We start from the raw sequence: 8,127 nt of genomic DNA, 5'->3' as shown, positions 1-8,127 counted from the left end.
GTTCCCAGGGGCTAGAACAGTGCTTTGCACATAGTAGGAAACTAATTGAGATTTGTTTTAGTGTTGGATTTAATGCCAACTGCAAGGAGAATCCATGACAATCTTGAGTCTCAGAAATGCTGGAGCATAAATGAGTGAACTCTTACTTTTGGGGCTTTGAGAACTGCTCTGTTATCTTTGGGCACTCTGGGTAGGTGGTGGACTTGTGCCAAAAACACTCTTACAGTAGATTCACAAATCCCATTCTTTTCTCTCTCTGTTCTCAAACTCCCAGCTCAACCGTAAAAACTAGAATTGTCTGGAATCTTCTTCTTAGGGCCTGGAGGTAGAAAGAGTTACTATAGACTCAATGAAAGGAAACTATTTTGATGATATCTGTTTGGTTAGGCCCAGTAATTGTTCAGTCTGACATTTTTATATCAATTAACACTTCAAGGGAGCCATGATTTTCAGGCTGGTTTAGTTTCACCAATGAAGATTGCAGCCCTTTGCCTTTTTGACTTAATGGAGAATTTCTATGGCTGAAACATTCATCACCTGGTGACCAATCATCACCTGATGACTCTTTCTGCACTTAGCAATGCTAGACTTTGGATAATAGATACAGTTACCAGATCGATGCTCAAAGCCTTTCCAATCTAGAAACTTTTCAAAGTTTGTGTTCTGCTATAGCATTCAAGAATCCAAGATTACCTCCTTATTACAATATATCTTTGGAAAGCAAATTTACTGGCAGTGCCTATTAATCCATAAATTTCATAAATTTTATCATTGACATTTAAAATTTTCTGCAAACTGGCAAGTTGATGAATAGGCCTGAATTCTTCAACCACTTTAACAACCCTGGGATGGGCTCTGGGGAATAGAAAAACATTCAGTGACAGATGATATTCCATATTTTATTTCACTCTTACGAAAACCATTCACCGTAAATGTTTGCAACATTCTGTGTGTTCAAAGTTCAGTGAAAATTCTACTAATTCTAACACTCTTATTAGTCTCTATGAAGTGATCATTTAACTTTTAGCAGATTGTGACCATAAATTTAGAAACTGTAGTTTACACTTTTTAGTGCTCCTGAAATGCCATGACGATACCTGGTAGGGAAGGCACTTGCAATTTCTGTTTTTGAAGACTAGTCATTACACTACTTCAATTCGTTGTTAGACTGAAACTTTACATTGAAGACTGATGGTAAAGGCACTATATTCAAATTGGGTAAAGAATCAGGTTTCTTTTCATCATAAACTCAACTCAGTTCCAACGCAAGGTAATTCATCTATAGGAAAGAACTCTGATAATCATCATTACCAAATAAATATGAGGTGGCATCCGAATCACCAGATCTGTACACAATTTTTTTTCTAAACCAACAGAATCAAAAGGTTTGTGTTTCTTTTGATGTCTCTTTTTCTCTTTGCCCAGCATCAGTGGATGTATCAAATGGAAATATTAAAATAGAAGAAATTTAAACTTACAGGGACCTAGGTATTTAACTTTTTTCAATCTCTTCTTTGTTCAAATAAGGAAATGGAAGTCCAAAGAAATGAAATAACTTGTCCAAGGCTATACAATTAGTTGGGGCCTGAGCTAGGCCTGAGTTCAGGTCTCGCAAAGCAATCAATCATGCTACATTTATTAAGTCTCTACTTTGTAATCAGGACTCTGCTAGGTGCTTTAGATGACAAAAGGAAAAAAAAATAGAAAAAGTTTCTGGTCTCTGGGGCTTACATTCTGATGGGGAAGGAGGAAATAATTAATCTGAAACAGAAAAAAACTTTTCTAAATCAAGTGATAGAGAAGTTACTGCATGAAATTGGTGAAAGGGGAACATTTTGGGGATTTAAGTGAATGGAGCAAACTTTAGGAAGAGGTGAAACTTGAACCATACTTTAGAAGTCAAAATAAGATTTGGACAGCTGGAGAGAAAGAGGGAGAATATTTTACTAATTATTTGAACCAAGGTTCTTATCACTGTGCTAAGTAGGACATGTTATAGGACCATTGATTCAGAGCTTAAAGGGATGTGGAGCACCATTTCATCCAACCCTCTTCCCCTAAAGTAAGGAAACTGAGGCCAAGGGGTGTTAAGTGACTTGAGCATGTTCATACAGGTAATAGGACTTAGAGGCAATATTGGTATTTAAGCTCTCTGAAGAGCCAGTGCTCTTTCTACCAAACCACTGTTTCCTGATACATGCTTTAATGCCCTTTTAGCAGAGCTGGAGCTCACTGCTTTTTTCTCCAAATGTAGTGCTCTCTCTATTTCACCGTATAGGGAACTAACCAGGGAATTCTATGCTTTGTAGCTTCTTTTTTCCTGAAAGGAGACCACCATGGTCAGTCTGATAGCATTTCAGCATGGAGTACCACAGTAGGATTGCGTCCTGACTGGTTCATTTAGAGGTATTGTCCCAATTGAAGATGCTCAGTGTCTGGCTAAAAATTTCCCACAGTGATTATTTACATTTTTATGTGCTTCAAAACAATTTCTGACACCTCTTTAATACAAGATTTTTTCTTGTGGCCTTGGATTCCATATAAGATATATATATACATGTATATACATGTGTTTGTATGTATATGGTACATGTATTATATATGCATATATATTCTATGCTTTAAAAGATTATTCTCTGGGAGTAGTGGTAGAGTTACACTGGGGAATATAAGTGATATAATGATAAATATATATCAATAAAAGTTTGTTATATGTATATGTGTACATGCATATACAGGATATTGCAAAAGTCTTATGTGTATATCTATGTTAATTATATATATATGCATAGTGTCTATATGTATAATAAATTTATTGATTTCTTTTGTTACTATATCACCTACATTCCCCATGGTAATTCTCTCTCTATTCCCAGAGAACAGACATTATTACTTCAAATAAGAGACAATAAAATATTTGTTGCATGTGCGATGAATGCAGTATATTACTAAAAATGAACAGTTTTTGTCCATTTATGCAGAAACTACTTTCTATTGTATTAAGATCAATTGCTGGTTTTCTCAAATGTTCTTACAAAAAGTCTTCGGATACATTTACAAAGTTTATCTTTTCAGTAAATATCATTATCTTCTTCTCTTTTAACACTGTATGGTCTTCTTACATCCTATCATTGTTTCTGGTTTCTATTCTGAGTTCACTTTGAGACACATCAAACTACAATATGTTTTCATGCAAGGGATTATCTATCTTACAATGCTTTATGCACAGAGCCCAGCATATTTCTTAGTCCACAATAAATACTCAAAAATATTTTTCAGTTTTTTAGATTATATAGAGTTCATTGATTTTTGTTTCTGAGAGTACCATTTTCTTAGGAAATGGTTCTCATGTCAGTTACAGCTGTCAAGTTTATAGAGAATGACAGAAGTATCTAATACATTTGTTGAAAATATGGATAAGCAGACAATTTAAGGGGAAATAAAAAGTCAGTTTTGAGAACATTTATTTATACTCAGCTTTAAAAACAGCTGCCAGAATTGTTACAGCAATTTTTTTCCTTGTAGATAACCTTTGTGAATCGGCAAACTTAACCCTCTGAACTCATTGTTGCTATGTGAAAAAGTATTATTGGCACTTAAAGAAATAAAGTTAGGAAGTGTAGGAGTCAGGGCAAAGAATGGAAGAAATCTCTGTTCAAGGTAACATTATGCCTCAAACATTTAATGATAACCACTCAAGGTTTCAAAGATGGAAAGATTCCAAGAGAATGGAAAGGTCACAGATATGACTTTTTCCAAAAACAAACAAAAATGATAGGAAGAAAAAAGCAACTTCTAACTTATAAGACTACTTTGCATGTCTTTAATATCTTCAGGAAAGCAGCATACACACACACACACACACACACATATACACATATATATATATATATACGTATATATATATATATACATAATATGAGAAAGAGAGAGAGATGATGATGATGATGATGATGATGACGACTGTGGTAAAAATGAGAAGGGAACAGGTGGATTTTCACAGGATATTTCCTGTAGTATGTCCATAAATATATTAATAGGTACTTAGTTAAAAAAGAAGAAAAGGTTAAGATATTTATTGATTTTTCAGAATTTGAGTCAGAGAAAAATAGCCTTAAAAGCTCTCCTCTGACAAAGTGCCTGTTGTGCAGGTGTCAAAAGTGTATAAGATCTAACTGTAATGATTCATTTTCTGAACAGTCTACTAGATAACAACATCAAGGGAGTGTTATTCACTTGCAGCACAAAAGGTGACCCAGGTAAAGTCCAAACAAAAGGATTTACTTCTGAAACCAAAATTTTAAAGATGCTTTTACTAGGAAATGACATCATGCCAATTATATAACCACATCTTCCATGAAATTCAGAATAATTTGAGAATAATAATGATCTTACTGTCCATAAAGGACAAGCTTTGTGAGGGGAGGGAAGGATAGATTTGAAGTAGATCATCCAAATGTCTTTTTTTCTCTCTCTAATAGTGTTTTGTTTTGTTTTTCCAATTACATGTAAAGATAGGTTTCAACATTCATTTTTCTAAAATTTTGAGTTCCAAATTTTTCTCCCTTCTTTTCTCCCCTTTCCCTTTCCCAAGATAGCAAGCAATCTGATATAAGTTATATGTGTACAATTATGTTAATTTCCACATTATTCATGATGCTAAAGAAGAATTAGAACCAATGGGAGGAACCATGAGAAAGAAGAAACAAATGAAAATAGTATACAAACAACAAAATAGTATACAAAACAAACAAAAGAAACAAACAAAAATAGAACAAATAGTACGCTTTGATTTGCACTCAGACCCCATATTTCTTTTCTGGATGTGGAAAGCACTTTCCACCTTGGGTCTTTTGGAATTACCTTAGATCCTTGCATTGCTGAGAAGAGCTAAGTGTATCAAAGCTAGTCATCACATAATGTGACTGTTACTGTATACAAACTGTGTACAAAATATGTTGTTCTGATTCTTCTCACTTCACTCAGCATAAATTCATATAAGTCTTTCCAGATTTTTCTGAAGTCTACCTGCTTATTTCTTATGGAACAATAGTATTCCATTACATTCATATACCACAATTTGTTCAGCCATTCCCCTATTGATGGGCATCCTCTCAATGTCCAATTCTTAGCCATCACAAAAATAGCTGCTCTAAATATTTTTGTATATGTAGGTCTTTCCCCTCTTTTTATGATCTCTTTGGGATACAGCCTTATAAGAGGTATAGCTGGGTCAAGATGTATGGACAGTTCCATATTCCTTCGGGCATAGTTTCAAATTGATCTCCAGAATGGTTGGATCAGTTCACAATTCTACCAACAACGAGTCAGTGTTCCAATTTTCCCACATCTTCTCCAAAATTTATCATTTCCTTTTCCATCATATTAGTCAATCTGATAGTTGTGAGGTGGTACTTCAGAGTTGTTTTAACTTACTTTTTTCTAATCTATATCAATTTAGAGCATTTTCCTATATGGTTGTATATAGCTTTAATTTTGTCTTCTGGAAACTGCCTGTACATATCCTTTGACCATTTATCAATTGGTGAATGACGTGTATTCTTAAAATTTTGACTCAGTTCTCTATATATTTTAGAAACAAGGCCTTTATCAGAAACACGGCCTGAAAAAATCATGTACCAGCTTTTTGCTTTCCTTCTTATCTTGGTTACACTAGTTTGTTTGTGCCAACTCTTTTCATTTTAATGTAATCAAAACAACCTATTTGGCATTTCATAATGTTCTCTATCTCTTGCTTTGTCATAAATTCTTCCCTTCTCCATAAGTCTGACAGGTAAATTATTCCTTGTTCTCCTAATTTGCTTATGGTATCATCCCTTATATGCAAATCATGTACTATTTTTCTTGGTATACAGTGTGAGATGTTGGTTTATACCTAGTATTTTTCAGTTTTCCTAGCAGTTTTTGTAAAATTGTGAGTTTTTATCCCAGAAACTGGAATCTGTAGGTTTATCAAACAATAGGTTACTATAGTCATTGATTCCTGTGTCTTATGTACCTAACCTATTCCACTGATCTACCACTGTTTCTTAGCCAGTACCAAATAGTTTTGATGACTGTTGCTTTATAATATAGTTTTAGACCTGATACAACTAAGCCACCTTTGCATTTTTTCATTAACTCCCTTGATATTTTTTTTTGCTATTTTAAAAATAATTTGTTTTCAGTTTTCAACAATCACTTCCATGAGTTTTAAATTTTTTCTCCTCCCTCCCCCATCCCTCCCCATGATGTCATCTTGTATAGGTTCTACACATACATTCTTGTTAAATGCATTTTCACATTAATCATTTTGCATTTAAGAATTAAAATAAATGGAAGAAACCATGAAAAAACAAAAGCAAAACAAAACATAACAAAAGAGAAAATAGTCTGCTTCATTCTGTGTTCTGATCTATAGTTCTTCCTCGGGATATGGATGGCATTTTGCATCACTCATTAGTCCTCTGGAAATATTTGAGGTCCTTGCATTGCTGTGAAGGGCTACATTTATCAGATACAGTCCTTCCACACTGTAGCTCTTACCGTGCATAATGTTCCTCTGGTTCTTCTTACTTCACTCAGCATCAGTTCACATTCCCTTGGTATTCTTAATCTTTTCTTTTTTTACCAGACGAATTTTATATTTTTTCTAGCTCTATAAAATAATTTTTGGTAATTTGATTGGAATGGTGCTCAATAAATAAGTTAATTTAGGTAGAATTGTCATTTTTATTCCCCATTTAATAAATGGTAGAACGATATGAATAGGTGGTTTTCAGATGAAGAAATTAAAGCTATCTGTATTCATGAAAAAATGCTCTAAATCACTATTGATTAGAGAAATGCAAATCAAAACAGCTCTGAAGTACCACATCACACTTATCAGATTTGATAACATGACAAAACAGGAAAATATAACTGCAGGAGAAGATGTGGAAAAATTGGAACACTAACGCATTTGTTCATGACTGTGAATAGATCCAACTATTCTGGAGAGCAATTTGGAACTATGCCCAAAGGACCATAAAACTATACATACCCGTTGATTCAGCAATACCATATCTAAGTTTATATCCCAAAAAGATCATACAAACAGGAAAAGGACCCACCTGTATAAAAACATTTGTAGCAGCTCTTTTGTGATGGCGAAAAATTGGAAATTAAAGGGATAACCTTCAGCTGGGGAATGACTAAACAAGTTGTAGTATGTGAATGTAATGGAATACTATTATGCTATAAGAAATGATGAGCAGGCAGGTGTTTTTCCAGAAAAACCTGGAAAGACTTGAACGAACTGAATATGTGAAGTGAGCAGAACCAGGAGAACACCGTAGAACCTCAATGTGCAATGACTAATTTGATAGACTTATCTCTTCTTATCAATGCCAGGATCCAAGGAAACTCCACATGACTCATGATGGAAAATGCTGTCCATATCCAGAGAAAGAACTATGGAGTCTGAATGCAGGTTGAAGAATATTATCTTCTCTCTCTCTCTCTCTCTTTCTTGGTTTGTTTCTTTTTTCTTTTGTGTGGTTTCTCCCACTGATTGGGATTCTTCTTTTGCAATATGACTAATGTGAAAATAGGTTCAATATAAATGTATGTCTACAGCCCATATCAAATTACATGCCATGTTGTGGTGTGGGGAGGGGAATATGGGGAGAAAATGTAGAACTTAAAATCTTATGAAAGTGAATGTTGAAAATGAAAAATAAAATTTTAAAATCCCATGGAAAGGAATATTAAAACTAAAAAATAAATCAATTATAAAACAAGAAAAAAAGAATTATCATTTTTATTTTATTAACTCAGCTTACTCATGAATAGTAAATATTTTTCCAGTTGTTTAGATCTGATTTTATTTGTGTGAAAAGTGTTTTCTAATTGTAATCATATAGTTCATAGGCTTGTCTTGGCAGCTAGACTCTCAAATATTTTATATTGTGTATAGTTATTTTAAATTCAATTTCTCTTTCATTCTCTTGCTGCTGGGTTGTGTTGGTAATATCTAGAAATGCCAATGATTTATGTGGGTTCATTTTATATCCTGAAACTTTACAAAAGTTCTTAATTGTTTCAAGTAGTTTTTCAATTGATTCCCTAGGATTCTTTAAGTATACC

The sequence above is a fragment of the Notamacropus eugenii genome, chromosome 6, assembly GCF_028372415.1.
Source record: "Notamacropus eugenii isolate mMacEug1 chromosome 6, mMacEug1.pri_v2, whole genome shotgun sequence".
NCBI lineage: Eukaryota > Metazoa > Chordata > Mammalia > Diprotodontia > Macropodidae > Notamacropus > Notamacropus eugenii.
This window is presented reverse-complemented; position numbering follows the sequence as displayed.